Genomic DNA, 239 nt, shown 5'->3' with positions numbered 1-239 from the left:
TAAATTTTTAATGAGCCAAAAAGAATGCACGTCACACCTCTGTTTATCAATTTGCACGGGCTACCAATAGCTGCTCGCATAAAATTCGAGGCATTGATGTTTGACTACAAAACCACAAATGGCTCTGCACCCCTTTACCTAAATTCATTACTTCAGAGTTAAGTGCCCTCTAGAAGCTTGCGTTCTGCAAGTGAACGTCGCTTTATTGTGCCATCCCAAAGAAGCACAAAATCACTTTC

At 41.0% G+C, this 239-nt stretch overlaps 1 pseudogene; it reads left to right on the top strand.

Annotated features, from left to right (window-relative positions):
* LOC107685226 (kelch repeat and BTB domain-containing protein 13-like) overlaps positions 1-239 on the top strand; it is a 4939-nt pseudogene that overhangs the window by 3803 nt on the left and 897 nt on the right.

The sequence above is a fragment of the Sinocyclocheilus anshuiensis genome, unplaced genomic scaffold (genome assembly GCF_001515605.1).
Source record: "Sinocyclocheilus anshuiensis isolate Anshui unplaced genomic scaffold, SAMN03320099.WGS_v1.1 scaffold333, whole genome shotgun sequence".
In the NCBI taxonomy this organism is placed as follows: domain Eukaryota; kingdom Metazoa; phylum Chordata; class Actinopteri; order Cypriniformes; family Cyprinidae; genus Sinocyclocheilus; species Sinocyclocheilus anshuiensis.
This window is presented reverse-complemented; position numbering and strand designations above follow the sequence as displayed.